Source organism: Malus domestica, chromosome 05 (assembly GCF_042453785.1).
Source record: "Malus domestica chromosome 05, GDT2T_hap1".
Classification (NCBI taxonomy): domain Eukaryota; kingdom Viridiplantae; phylum Streptophyta; class Magnoliopsida; order Rosales; family Rosaceae; genus Malus; species Malus domestica.
The window spans coordinates 23,806,309-23,818,578 of NC_091665.1; the positions used below are offsets into that span (position 1 = coordinate 23,806,309).

The window sequence follows — 12,270 nt, forward strand, 5'->3', positions numbered from 1 at the left end:
ATTTATTTTCTCATCTCTTGGTGTAAATTTTAGCCAAAATGGTTAATGAGATTTGCATAACTCCTCCTCACTTTGATCTCTGAGATTTGAAATAGATAGAATTGGTCCATGAGTTTGTCCACAATCAATTATTTTGTTCATTTCGCGAAAAATCTCCATAAAAGAAGAATAAAATGACAAAAATACCTTCAATTTTGGTCAAAATATTTTGGCCTATTGTTTATTAAAGTGAGGGTAATTTTGTCATTTTAATCCTCATGTAAAATAAATTTTCACCCAAGGACCAAAATCATTGATGGTGGACAATCTCAGAGACCAAATTGAGGAGTTATGCAAATCTCAGGGAACATTTTAGCTAAAAATCTTAAATTTTTAAGTTTGAAACTAATTTATTTTCTCATCCCTTGGTGTAAATTTTAGCCAAAATGGTCAATGAGATTTGCATAACTCCTCCTCACTTTGATCTTTGAGATTTGAAATAGATAGAATTGGCCCATGAGTTTGTCCACAATCAATTATTTTGGTCATTTCGCGAAAAATCTCCATAAAAGAAGAATAAAATGACAAAAATACCTTCAATTTTGGTCAAAATATTTTGGCCTATTGTTTATTAAAGTAAGGGTAATTTTTTCATTTTAATCCTCATATAAAATAAATTTTCACCCAAGGACCAAAATCATTGATGGTGGACAATCTCAGAGACCAAATTGAGGAGTTATGCAAATCTCAGGGAACATTTTAGCTAAAAATCTTAAATTTTTAAAAAATTTAAAATTTGTCTTTTCAAATTTAGAGAGATTTTTCATTGTGACCGAAACACAAGGTGGTACACCATGTGTTACTATATAAATGGAAGGATATGTTTGTTAAAAAGTTAATAAATTAAAAAATAAAATTTTCCACTATGTATAAAAATACGTGATGTATTACCTGTATTCCTTTTATAATGAAAATTTTATGTAACATTTGTTAGGCTATCTAATAAAGGAATTGTCATTTTTACCAAACATGTTTGGTTGTTAATTATTTTGTACCTGGAAAACCGAAAAAAACCTTTGTGTCATATCTTCATATGCAACGTGTTGAGATTTCTACGCTATCTAGCTTGAATATGAAGCTTCGGCCGGCCCAACTTGCAAAACAAAGGACGGTTTCAAAACGAGCAACACAACAACCAGACTTGTACTTTCATGTTCTTTGACTAATAATTACACGAGTAATATTAGAGAGATCAAAATTTTATTAAATTTTATAAATCAAATAATGTGATTATTGATGAATGTATTATTATTTAAATATGGATTAACATGCTTATTTTTTATTGGTGATATAGTATTTGGTTTTCAAATTTAGTTTTTAAATTTAGTTTAAAAATTTAGTCTCTTAACATTATCCTAATTACACTAAAACTTATTCAACTTCTTCTCCATAAATATATATTCTGGTTGTTCAACTGTAGCGCATAAAATTTTGAATCTCGTAGAGTATATTTTCATATGACTACCATAAAAACACAAATATTATGTTGTATTGAATCGCCTGCTAATTTAGTAAGTTTGAGGTTTTATCACAAAATATTTTTGATATAATTAAACATAAATGTAAAACTACTTCATATAAATTATATTCTTATGATGTCAAATTTTCAATATGAGATTTTGTTATGTTCTCTACATTAATTATCACATACTAATTGATAGATTTGGGTCATATTCAGGTAGCTAAGGAAGATAAAGTTTGTGTTGGTCAAGCATATCCATGATGAACTCTATTGAGTCATGGGAATGGATTAAAATAACATATCTAGGGACCAAAATTAAGCACGTTTTCTATAATTTAGAGAGATATTCTGTCAATTCATATTGTCCGTCAACCTTTTCTTTTGATGATACATGGACCCGAACGAAGTGGTGTTATGCAACTTATATTAATAGACCCTTCATGCACATACTCCAATCAGTATTGCTACAGAGTAGAGAGAGATATACACAAATTGAATATGCTGCGTGTGCATGCATGCATGGATGTTTAATGGCCGCCAGATTCATATATACTGTGGTAATTGAAGCTTTTATAGTCCAAAAGTTGAAAAAAAAAGCTCGTGGTTTCTGTGGTGACGCTTCCATTATGGTAAAGAAAATTGTTAATCATAGTCTGGTTGTGGAGTTTGTTATCAATTATATTCCCAATTTAAATTTTTATTAAAATCCTATCCCATGTAGGGGCAAAAAAATCATTCTCTACCTTTTTTTCTATTAGCAACAAAAATGGAAAAAAATGAATCAGAAAAAAGAAAAGAGAGTTATAAACATACACCCACTACTACAAAAAATACTTTGCGCGACGAAATAAGTTTGTTGCACAAAGTACAATTTCGTTGTGCAAAACCTTGCGCAACAAAATTTTGGTCACACATGGTTCGTTGTGCAAAGCTCATGAAGATAGGGTTTGCGCAACGAAAATTAATCTTGGTCGTGCAAAGCAACTTTGAGCAACGAGGATTATTTTTTTTTAATTTTTAATTAAAATAAATTAATTTAATATTTTGCGTGATGAAATATTTTGTCGTGCAAGGTTTTTGACTTTTTGTTTTATAATTTCTCTTATATTAATTGTTTACACAACGAAATATTTGGCAGTGCAAGATTTTTCGAATTTTTACTTTTTAAATTTAATTGTATGATTTTATTTTTTTAATTACTTTAATTTAAATTGACATATTCAAAATAAAATTACATATGAAAATTAGTGATTAAATTATCCAATATATATAATATATTCAAAATGTTCACATAAATTAACAAAGTACAATAATAAAATCCTAATACAAGTCTATTGTGGTGGTAGTGGTGGGGATATGTTTTGATAGCATCCTAATCCTCCACTTTAGCCGTCAAAGTCTCAACGATTCCCTACAAAAAAAAAATATGGTCAAATAACTCCCCTAAAATTGGTATACCCCAAATCCGACCCCAAACTCCACTCCTCACCAAATCCTGCACCAAACTCAAAACTAACTCCAAAAACACATATTAATGAAAAAAAATTAAAATTTGGGGAGAATATACCTTTTGGCAAGATTGAGAGTGAGTGAGAATGAGAGGGAGGAGTGAGTGTGAGAGAATTATAGGAGATAGTGAGAGAGAGTGAGAGTGAGAGATAGTGAAGAGAGAGAAGAGAGATTAAATGAGAGAGAGGGTCGGATTTGAGGAGAGGGAAAGAGAGAGGAGAGGTAAGAGTAGAGAAAGACATTGAGAAAATGGTGGAGGAGTTAATTTGGTTTTAAAAACCGTATCACTTTGCGCGACGAAGGATACGAGTTTGCTCGACGAATATTGGTCGAGCAAAGTCTTAAAAAAAATTTCTCACATCCTATTTTTGGTGCCCCTCCAAATTTTTAGAGTTTTGTGCGACGAAGTGTTGGTCGCGCAAAGTCTTTAAAAAAAATTCCCACGTCCTATTTTTGGCTCTTGTCCAAATTTAAGGATTTTGCGTGACGAAATATTGGTCGTGCAAAGTCTTTTTTAAAAATAAAAAAAAATCCCATGTCCCATTTTTTATGCCCACTCAAATTTTTAGAGTTTTGCGCGATGAAATATTAGTCACGCAAAGTTTTGCACAACAAAGTGTTGGTTGTGCCAAACTTTTTGCACAAAAAAGTGTTGGTCACGCAATGTTTTGCGCGACAAGCCTTAAAAAAAAAAAAATTAATTCCCATGTCCCATTTTTTGCTCCCATCTAAATTTAAAGGATTTTGCGTGACAAAATATTGGTTCGTCGCGCAAAATTTATAAAAAATAAAAAAAGTTTATTTTACAATTTAAAATATAAATAAATTAAAATAAATAAGGTTTAGGCGACCAAATGTGCATTCGTCGCGCAAAGAAAATAATAAAAAATAAAGAAATAATTTAGTTTAACAATATAAAATAAAAAATAAGTAAATAAGGGTTAGGCGATGAAATATTAATATTCGTAGCGCAAAATTAAAAAAAAATAATAAAAACTTATGAAAACGACTATATTTTAAAATTTATAATATAAAATTAAATAAAAAAAATTGGTTTATGCGACTGTTTGTGCCTAAAATATTGGTTTGGGCCGAGTTTAGAATTGTTCTTGTCCCAAAATCTTTGCTTAGGGGCCATCAGGATGAGGTAGTTGAATCATGTACAATAAGGAGTATCGGCAGGATAAGGATGATGAAACTTGGGAATAAATGTGGCTTGATAAGGGGTTGAGTTCAAAGTCCTAATAGGAGTAGGTGTGGCCGAGATAAGATTGGATCGGGGTAAGGAGTCCTAATTCGAGTATAGTTTTGATTCGATCAGAAGCAGGTTTGCTACTATAAATAGAGGGATGAGTGCATCATTCAAGCCCCTTCCAATTCAACACACAAACTGCTTTATGTAAACTCTCGCTCTACGAGAAACCTCTCAACAACCTTGAGATTTTTATTTCCTTTTCACCGACACATCTTCAGTTTGGATAAACAGCACTGTGAAGGCAACTGGCGAACATCTTCAGTTTGAATAAACAACACTGTCGTCGTAGAATCAACCGACCGCGAAACAACTTCAGTTTGGATAAATAGCAATACGTCAAGGCCGACTGGTTATATATCCAAGTCTCGATCGAGAAGGGTTTTCGAATCCTTATTGGCAGAGGTCATCTCACGAACCTTCTCGGCGAAGTGAGGTGTTACGAATCACCAAACTCGATGCGTTGAACGTTGAGTTATTTTATGATTGTATACTGATAAGTTAGATTTAGAGTGACATTCTGACGGCCGAACCACATTTACGATTAAAACGTATATCTGATTTGAATACTTGTGTCTATATGGTCTAGTGTTAATTCTGCGTGCTTATACTCTTACGAATATAATCACCGTGACCGAATTCAACACCGACGATTGGTGAACTTTGTAGAACTAGCAGCCTTGTCTTCAGGCTCTAGAACCCGAAGGTCGAGAGTGTTCATTCCTCAGTCGTAATCGCAAGATCAAGAAGTCAGCAAAGCACCCAACGTAACATCAACATATTTTACTCCACGGTCGATGAGTTGGCACGCCCTGCATTAATCGAATGACGTAGTTAGCTCATTAGTTACTCGGCCTGCACGCCACGTAGGCTTGGTAGTTTTTAGGGTCAAACCAAGTGCTAAAACTACGAAGTTCATGACCATTAAGACACGATCGGTTAAAAAGAAAACAATTATGGGAAAGTCAACGATCGATCTGCCAGTATAGAGTCCTAGACAAGAAGTGTCACATGTGCAAAATCCCCTCGTTGCTGTGACCCTTGAGGTTGCAAGTGTGACACACTGAAAAAATGAAGTTTGTCTCGGTACCCAGCCTTGAAACACAGAAGTACCCAATTGAATTGCAGGCGTTTTCATTGAAACAATAGTGGAGGACTGCGACGAAGACGGTGGTGAAGGCTCTGACCCTCAAACTAGGTCATTTCTTCGAAGACGACTTGACGAGCAATCTTGGTAGGTTGAACATACAGTTATCCAAAAAATGAATAGTTTGCTCGAGGTAATACGAAGTAATGGTGAAACACACACCCAATTGCTCGAATTATTAGTTAGCAGGTTCTTCGTAGGGGGACCTGTTGATCAGTATCGACAATTTCCACTCAAAAGTAATCCACTACAGACCGAAGTAGGATCTACTCGGCTCAAAACAATTGACTTGAAAAAAAAAAGAATCAAGTAGCAGGTCAGATGGATCTGACCAGAGAATGAAAGTAGCATCCGTCAATATGATCGAGGTCCAAAGGATGATCGATTTGACCATGAAAAATGGGCCGAAGTTTTTGAAATTCATTCATCCATATCCAGCTTATGTGGAAAAATTCGAATATCCTAAAGTCTTCAAGATCCCAGATTTCAGCCTTTTTGCTAGAAAATCGTCCTTGTCCTTGTTAGAACATGTGGCCCGGTTTAATACGCAATGCGGAGATGTCAATAGTGATTTCCATAAACTATGACTATTCAACTTTTTGTTGATAGGCTCAACATTCGCATGGTATATCAACCTCCCACTTAATTCCATCCAAAGTTGGGAGGAGCTGGTCGAGAAATTTCACGAACAATTTTATCGGCCGGGGATGGAAATGTAAGTTTCTTCATTGGCTAAGATGGCTTAAGCATCTGATGAGTCACCAATTGACTATCTTACAAGGTTTAAATCGGCAAGGAATTGGTGCTGAGTACCTCTACCCGAAGTCGAATTTGTTAGGTTTGCTCTGAATGGGCTAGACGTGGAGTACAAAAAGAAATTACTGGGGGCAAACTTCCGAGATATGTACGAATTAGCCCAACATGTCAAGAAATATGATTATTTGCTTAGATAGGAAAAGATCTCAAAGTCCCCATCCCGAGGAACGATTTATAAAAATCCCACAGTCAGCTACGCATCGGCCGAATGCAAAGATTCCCAATACATCAGTGTGGACGCGGCCAAGATAGTAATAGATAAACCATATGTATGCAAGGCATTGACTCAAATTAATTTCAAGGGTGCCAAAACCCGTTCGGCCACTGAAGAGACGACGAAAACATCAAAAGTTTATCTTTTTTATATCACTAAGGCCGATGCAATTTTCGACCAGTTGTTGTTAGCAAACATTATCAAACTTCGGCCAGAACATAACATTCCTAAGGCCGAAGAGCTTAAAGGAAAGACGTATTGCAAGTACTATAACTCGACTAAGTATACCACGAACAACTGCGTCGTGTTCCGTGATGATATTCAAAGCTGGATTGATAAAGACAAGCTAAAGTTTCCTGAAAAACAAATGGCGGTCGACGTTGATCCATTCCATTCGACAACAGTTGGCCTGGTAGATGTCTATTTGCCCAAGCGCAAAGGGAATGCCGAGTTTGTCCTAATACAACACGTCCCAAAGCAAAACTTTCGGCCACGACTCAAAATTGATCTATTTTCCAATGAACTGCCCACTGAGTTTTTGGGATCGATCGTAGTCGAATCTATGTCAGACTCTAGTGTAGAAGAAACTGACGGGCTGATGGTTTTGTGCAGCAATTGTAAAGCATGCGTCGTATTAACCTAATCGAATGAGAGATTGCCTCAGACTTCAACATTATGGCAACCATCCAAGGCCGCGACGACACCTCCAAAGGAACTTGGCAGAGGCCAGCGCCAGAAGTGTTTTATAGGCTCGGCCTTTAAGAATGAACATACGGAACTACCTTGGCCAGACAACGTCTTGATTTCAACGCGCCGTTTTATAACGAGGATTATTACTCGCGTAATTCCAGCAGTTCAAGTTCAATGGTGAATAAAAAAACCTTCAAGCTGCCTGAGCCACGCAACCAACGTTGGTACAGTTATAACTCTCCCACTGTCATGTATACTGCATTATCCAAATCTCAAAAACGTCGACGCTAGTGGATAGATTGCATGGCTCGACGACAGGCAACCTAGACCGTTTCGACCGCTAAATGGCAACTGAAAGAAGCTATAAGAATCGGAGATGACCGACAAACCCCAACAATCATGGCTGAATTACAAGGGCAAAAGGGAATCGATCACGACTTTGAAACCACCATTAAAGAGTCCGAGAAGCTCATCAAACTCCTCCTTCAGCCTGGGGAGATGAAAGTTCATTTTGAGCAGTTTGGGAAAGACACTGAAAGCAAACTTCCCCTGTTACCCCTGAAAGAGCCGTTAATAAGAGTTCGACGGAATCTACACCCTCTATTCCTCGGTGAATCCTTCGAGTACACGAGAGAGTTACATACGAAATATTCTGCCAACAATTTGTACGGCCTACCCAAGGCGTGTTAAGAAGCTCTCGTCCTGGCACTAACTTGTCCTGATGCTGAATAGATTATCCAAAAAACCACCGATCCAGCAATGAAGGCCAGGTTCCAGCACACACGAGAAGCTAAGGTCTTTGGCTTTGAGGTCGATCCATACACGGACATTGATATGGCTGAGCTTCATTTTTCTCTTGAAGACTTCAATACTTACGGCACCACTTCGAAGTCTTCTCGACCGTATCTCTCTTCGGTCTTACGGTCGATAAAAAAGATCATGTGGCATGTCTGAACACCTACCTAGACATAAGGGACGCCTGGATCGCATATGAAGAACGAGCCCGTAAAACACTGCATGGGCAAAGTAAGACACCAGAAATGAACGGGCTTGAAGACGACAGTCAGAAGGAAGCAAAGTCAGGTTACATATCACAAGAGCAAGTACCTGTTGAGGCATATGATGATCAGGCCGAGGATGTTGTAATGCACGATGCTGCAGTTTTCAATAACCCGGAAGACGACGACCAATATCTGATGGGCCATTCATTCCTTGAAAACATGGAAATTAGCATGGTTCATGTTTTAACTGCTAAATTTCAGCCAACTGCACACCAACCAAATTTCTTGGATGGTGATGTGGTTGCCAAGAAAGTAACACAAGTCGATTTCATCGCCATCGCCAAAGATGGGCAAGCAAATAACAACGACAAACTTAAAGCAGCTCTGGCCATATTGTTTCCCTACTTATCCTCAGTTAATCTTCAACATTTAAAGCCGTTGTATGTCATGGCTCACATTGAAGTTTATCCAATCTCTAAAATTTTCGTCGATTATAGGGCGACGGTCAATATCATCCCCATATCCATCATGAAAACATTACGACGATCCAATGACGAACTCATCCCATCAGGAATAACCATGAGCATCTTCGTTGGTGATAAATCCCAAACCAAATGAGTGATCCCTTTGGAGGTAAACATTGCAGGTTGCAATCACATGATCGTATTTTTTATCGTCGACTCCAAGACTGAGTATAATGCATTGCTCGATCAGGATTGGATTCATCAAACGAATTGCATTCCCTCTTCTTTATCTCAAGTTCTCTTTTTTTGGGACGAAAAATCAGTTGTGGTTCATCCGGCCGACAGTCAGCCTTTCAAAGTCAATATGATTTAGGCACGGTATTACGATGATCATGTCGGTTATATTACCCTACATGGTTTGAATGAGGAAGGGCACCTGACTCAAATTTCGGTCTAGAAAGTGATCGAGGTAGGCGCTGAGACTGTCCATCACGAGTCGGCGAAACTGGGGTTGGCCGATCTGATCGCTGACATTGATGCCTGAAGAAAGACAGGACAGACGTCGAGCCGCGATTTCATCTACCATAGAACGACTGCTGGCCCACTATTATGCTATTTCCAAACACCCAAATTCGGGCGTCAACTTAGTCAAATTTTTGGTTGAATGAGACAACGGCCTTATACTATCACTAGACAAAGTTCAGGCTGCACCGGCCGAGCTTGAGGATAGTCAGCCTCAAGTTAAAGATCCATTAGAGGAAAAAAATGTTGGAACGGTCAAAGAGCCACGGCCTTTGTTCATTAGTACTTTGTTACCCCAACATGTAAAAATTGAGCTTTGTAATTTGCTTAAAGAATTTAAGGATTGTTTTGCTTGGAGTTACCATGAGATGCCTGGTCTAGATCGTACAGTAATTGAACATGAATTGCGCATCAAACCTGGGTGTAAACCATTCCGCCAACCACCTCAACGATTTTCGACCGAAGTACAACTCAACCTAAAAGATGAACTCGTTTGACTTTTAAAAGTTGGGTTTATTCAGACAGCTCGATAAGTCGATTGGCTAGCAAACATCGTCCCCGTTTTAAAGAAAAGTGGTGCCCTGCGCATCTGTATTGATTTTCAATATTTGAACTTAACAACGCCTAAAGACGAGTATCCAATGCCAATTTTAGATTTGTTAATCGACTCAGCGGCACACCACGAGATCTTATCCTTTATGGATGGACATGCTCGTTATAACCAAATTTTCATCGCCAAAGCTGATGTCCATAAAACCGCTTTTGGTTGCCCCGGGGCACTCGGTATATATGAATGGGTCGTCATGCCATTCAGCCTCAAGAACGCCGACTCCACATACCAACGAGCCATGAACACTAGGGGTGGGTTCAAATAACCGAAAACCGAAAAAAACCGAAAACCAAACCGAACCGAAAAAAAACTGAACCGAAACTGCCAAACCGAACCGAACCGAATCTGGCTGGTTCGGTTTCAGTTTTTGAGGTCCAGAAACCGAACCGGACCGAACCGAACCGAAAAAAAAATATATATATATAAATACAAAAAAATATGTTAGCATCAAGGTTCGAACCCCTGACCTGTAGGTTGGGTTTAGATGCTGTCAGCCAACTTGACTGTAGACTTTCTATTGTTATAGTTGTACCAGTATATTATTTATAGGTTTCTTATATTGAATGCTTTATAAAAAACTTAAAACCCTAGCCGTCTCTGTCCCATTCCCATTTCATTTTCAGATCTCAAAGTCTCTTTCTCCCCGCCGCGACTTCCTTTCTGCTTCCTCAGTCTCTCTCTCTCTCCCTCTCCTTCCTCTCTTCCTCCAAATCACTCTCTCTAGTCTTCTCTTGTCTTCCTTGTGGTTTTTTTTTTCTCCAAACAATGATTTTCCCTTGCCCCTTTCGAGACCCGACGAAAAGAGGAATTGTAAGAGCTTGCGACGATCACTGCGATATCGCTGCAGCAAAGGTTGTGGGTTTTATCTATTTTTCAGTTTATGGGTTTTTAATTTTATGGTTACCCATTTGAAATTTATGTAATTTAAGGTGGAAAAGTTTGTATTTTTCTCTGAATATGTTTTGGAATTTCTAGATCTATTGTGGACTTGACTATGAATTTGAATATGGGCACTGGGCATGTGATGTTGGAGTCCGATTATGGCATTTAGACGAACCCATTTGCTTTTTTTTTTTGATCTGCATCAGTTAATTTGTTGAATTATTTCATGATTTTTCGGTTTTTTTTTGTTTTCGGTTTCGGTTTTGGATTTGTGTATTTGGATATTTGTTTCGATTGTTATTTGGATTACTGATGGATTCGAATACTGATGGATAGTTACACCCACTGTACTCTCCCTCCCTCTCTCTCTCTCTCTCTAACCCCCAACAAAGAAAAAAAGAAATCCAAATACTGATGGATTTGTGCATTTGGTTTTTGGATTCGATCTCTGCATGCCTGTTTAGATCTGATGGATTTCGTTATTAGGTTATTCATATTTCCATTTTTATTATAGTTTTTTCAGTTTGGTGCCTAAGAAAATTGACAAGAACTAGATTTTCAGTTGTTGTGCTTTTACGCCAATGGAATTGAGCGGTTCTAGTAGTTTTAGGTCTAAATGTTAATCAATTTTCCTTGTTTGTTCTTCAGTTTTTTATTTTGTTTAGAAATGATATTGCTATGTGAATTATGCAAGTAATTCATAAATCAATGACGAAAAAGGTTATTTTTCTCTTTGAATTGTGATTGTTAATTCATCAGCTGAAGGAAAATTATGTTTGTTTGTGCTCAGGGGTTGTTAAAAGCAGGAAATCATGATTGGATATCGCGATTCATGGTCTTCACCTCTGGTGTTTGTTGGATTGCTGGTACATGGTCGCCGGAGCTTGCTTCGACGGCGGCAAGGGAACTTAGCAGCTAGGGTTTTCCGTTTTTTTCTTTCTTTTTCGGGCTCAACCCTTGGGTTGGGTTGTTGTTCTGGCCCATTTTTTTGTTTGTGTTTAGTTGTGGGCTTTTATATGTATGTAAGTTTAATGAAAGTTTACATTTTATTAAAAAAAAAAAACCGAACCGGACTGAAACCGAACCGAAAAAAACCGAACCGAAAAAAAACCGAACCGAAAAAAACCGAAAAAAAATTGAACCGAACCGAACCAAACCGAAATTTCGGTTCGGTTTCGGTTTTGGCAAAAAACCGAACCGTTTCAAACCGAACCCAGCCCTAATGAACACTATTTTCGATGCTTTGATTGGTACCATCGTCGAAGTCTACATCGACAATGTTGTAATCAAATCAGAACGTTGGCAAACACATTTGGATGACCTCCGTCGGGCTTTCCTGCTAATACGCCGGCATAATCTGAAGATGAATCCAGCCAAATGTGCTTTCGGCATATCAACCGGTAATTTTTTAGGATTCTTCGTACATCATTGTGGTATTGAGGTAGACGACAACAAGCCTCGCGCAATCATCAACGCTCCATCCCCAACGACTAAGAAACAACTACAATCGTTGCTCGGTAATATTAACTTTCTTCGTCAATTTATTGCTAATTCGATCGAGAAAATGAAAGTCTTCTCCACGCTTTTGAAACTTAAGGATTCTGACATCTTCGAATGACGTGCAGAATACCAAGAGGCATTTACGCAGATCAAGGTCTCCCT

The 12,270-nt window shown here is 37.7% G+C and overlaps 1 long non-coding RNA gene across 1 annotated transcript; it reads left to right on the top strand.

The window, feature by feature from the left end:
- Positions 1-10,325: 10,325 nt before the first annotated feature.
- On the top strand, positions 10,326-11,645 carry LOC103415046 (uncharacterized). The gene is made up of 2 exons (XR_003768644.2): positions 10,326-10,578; positions 11,399-11,645. It is a non-coding gene; the product is annotated as an uncharacterized lncRNA (long non-coding RNA).
- The last annotated feature ends 625 nt before the right edge of the window (positions 11,646-12,270 follow it).